Here is a 3,489-nt window from a genome sequence, read left to right as displayed (position 1 = left end):
ATCTCCTGCCGCACCCCAATTACCTTGCTTCCCTGCAATTTATCTTTGTATTGTTGTTAACCATTCTCGGATCTGAACAGAAACAGTGTTTGGGTGTCTCTGTTTCAGATAGGAATTACTTCCTTGTTTGAGTTAAAAATTGACTGTTGATTACTGCAGTGTTTTATCCTAAAGAGTCTCTATTACAATTATTTGTTTGAGATTTGCCTAACCCCCACTGCAGTTAAAACCCTGGTAGGTGCAAAGCACGTGGTTTAATTCATACTTGCTAATGCATCGGAATCACTTCAAAGCATTCGGGAAATACGAACAAGGAAACAATAGAAGCTCAATGCCATAGTGAGCCTTATTCCTGCCCGCCACGGGGCCAAGCGGAGTCTTGCCAGCTACTGCTGGCAGCAGCGTCCTGGGCTGGATGCCCATGGGAGCCCACTGCTTGCCCACTCTCCACCCCTTCATGCTGCAGAGGAGTGGGAGATGGGCTCAGCCCAAGCACCAGTCGCTTGCTGTGCCTTGCACACCTTGCATGCCCTGTGTTGGGGATGATGAGCATCTCCCCCAGCTGCAAGCTCGCGGCTTGCAAACTCAGCTCCCATCCAGCTCTCCCCTTCACTGTTGCTCCGCGATAGGAAGCGTGGGACAGGACTGCAGAAATGCTCTCTTCCCTTTTCAGCGGAGGCTGAAGCGCTGCGGTGGTGCAGCTGGCACAGCATCCGCTTCGGGTAGGTTCCCCTCCATTTTTTTCCCCGTGTACGAGGCAGTGGAGGCAGCTCTGCTGTGGAGATGTGTGTCTATCTGTGCACGGCTGGCTGACCACATCTGCCTGCGCAAAATAGCTTTCTTTGTCCTCAGCAAACAGCAAGAAAGACGTTCGAGTCACCCCAGCTCTGTGTAGCTTGACGCTGGGCGGTGGCTTCAACAGAGCCTCAGTAGTTTCCTCACTGCATCTGGACAGAGACTAGACAGGTGACTTGAAAAATGGTGATTTTTATTCAGTGCCACAATGCCCACCAATCTGGAGGACTTGAAGCAAGGAGGAGCTAACAAGAATGCCCTGGAAGAGCTGAAAGTCCTTATTTACATCCAGAAATCAGGGAAAAATATTATCCCTATGCTCATTTAATCTTTTCTGATGTACACCACTACAGCTGAGCCAGTGCACTCCCTCTTTTCCTCATTTTTGGGCTAGGGACATGGGGAGAAGTCCTGGCGTGCTGAAAGTAATGAAGCAGTTGCCACTTTGCCAGCTGGAGGCCAAAATTCCATCATGTGCTGGCCCAGCTGATGTGATCCTGATGTTCAGGTTAGCATCTGAATGAGGCTTTTTTCCTAAGTAGATGTATTCTGGGCTGGCATTAACATGCTAAATTCTCCCCAGAATCAGTCCATTAACAATAGAGATCTGAAGTGTCTACAAGCTCCTTAGGAGGTGGGTGCCACGCTTACACAATCACCCAGCTGCTGTTTTTTAAGGTCACTTACAACTACTCCACAACCCCCCTATTCACTCCTCCTTTTCCCACCCTGCAGCAAGCGTTAGCAAAGAGCCTGTTAGCAAAGAGCCTCAGGGAGCATGAACTGTGCCTGCCACGAGACCACCACGAAGGGCTTTCAAGCTGCTAATAAGGAGATCTCACTTTTTCCAGGAGAAAAACTAGTCCAATTATTTTGGGTAACTTCAGCTGAGCCCTAGCCACGCTCATCCAGCCTGCAGCACCAAAACTGCTGTTCCTGGGTCATTCACAGCATCCGCTGGCGTTGAATGACGTGATTTGCAGGTACGAGATGGTGGCTGATGCGCAGGACGCTCTGTGAGCAGGTAGCTGACCCATGTTGCAAACAATTTATGGATTAGATGGAAGCTAAAATAAAGCACGTTCGGCTAGGTCTGACTACGTGTCTGCTCTTGCAGTGTTGTTGAGTTATTGAGGTGCTGTACCTGAGCTCTCGGGGGGGTCCATGTGAAAATTCCCGTGCAGAGTGAGCACTGATGTAGGAGAGTGAACTTGGTTTCCTATCTGCAGGACAGAGCCGCCAGCTAAATTTTAATCTCATTTAATCTCAAGCTTTAGGCGAGGAGATGTTTTGGGTTTTTAACCAGCAAATAAGCATTAAAAAAAAATTAAAAATCAGAAAGTTAAAAGAGCGAGCTAGAATTATAAATCCCAGAAATGCAGGCTTTACTAAGAAGTAAACCATGTATGGTTGTTTTTTTTTTCCCTGTCTTTGTTTCAGTTTTGTATTGTGAAAATGTTTATATGATCAGTTTTCTGCACCTGTCTGGTTAAACCATTATCCTGCCACCATCCAAAGTGAGCTAGCTGCTGCTACAGAACTGGGCAGTCTCTCTGTGTGGGTCTGCATAAGAACTTACCTTGTCCACATCATTTTTGTGTGTGTTCTTTGCAAAAAAGTCAGCAATCTAATTTAGGGCTTTAAAAAGAAAAAAAATCACACTAGCTTTAAAAAAAAATCAGCATAAATGAGTTATAATACATTTATTGCTATAGAAATAATGACTTTAAACTTCTGATGTGATACATATGAAATGTATGATGGTGAAGTACATTTAAGTGGCTCATATAATTGCTGTGCAATAGCATGGTACTCCAAACAATAGTATTTTAAGGGCAAATTGAGGATCACCTACCTTAGATTGCGATGCTTCTGTTGCTGGAAGTTTTCTCCTGCTCTGCCTCCAGTTCAGATTTAGTCTAATAAAGTGGTTTTTTGCAGCTTGCAGTTCAGTTGGTCTTTGCTCAACTCTTGATTAATTCTTTTTTTAATATATTGATGTCCAGAGTTTAAAAATGGATGCACTAAAAACTTTCTTAAGTCCAGATGTGCATTGCTGAGCAAATTGGAGGTGGTCAAAATACTTACAGGAATAGCAGAGATGCCACCAACGTACTGAGTATGGAACCCAAAAATGGTCATTTTTAGCCACCTAATGATGTGGGTGACATCATGGAAGGGGGAAAAAAAAAGGTGAAGAGGCCAGGAGCAGAAATTGCAAGAGTTTGAGAGGACTTCCCCTACTCTACAGACAACTTGTGAAGTTTTAACACAAAGCAACTGTTTCTAAACGATAGTTGTAAAATGCTGTTCACTGAGAACCACTTCCAGGCAGAACTTCGCATAAAGTAAGAACTTTGTGCATGTTTCCTCAAACTTCTGTGGTTTGAATGAACCCGAATGCTTCATCTAGCTCACGCCTGTCTTTTGATCCCATACTCTTTATGAATACAGAACAAAAAGACGGTTTCTGCTTCGAAGTCTGTTACAAAACAATCCCTGCAATGAGAATGGAGCAAGTGATAATGCCACGCTGGTACAAGTGCTGCTTAACCAACAAATACGTTTTTTTAGCCTGGTCTTTCTCTTCCCTCTAATACCCGCTTTGCATTGCAGCGCATGCTCAGGTGCCTCTTCCACAAGGACATCACCTTCCTAACCAGCAAAGCTCTAGTAACCCTCCACAGTTCCATA

This window comes from Pygoscelis adeliae, unplaced genomic scaffold (genome assembly GCF_000699105.1).
Source record: "Pygoscelis adeliae isolate BGI_AS28 unplaced genomic scaffold, ASM69910v1 Scaffold197, whole genome shotgun sequence".
NCBI classification, from domain to species: domain Eukaryota; kingdom Metazoa; phylum Chordata; class Aves; order Sphenisciformes; family Spheniscidae; genus Pygoscelis; species Pygoscelis adeliae.
Note: the sequence above shows the minus strand (reverse complement) of the source record.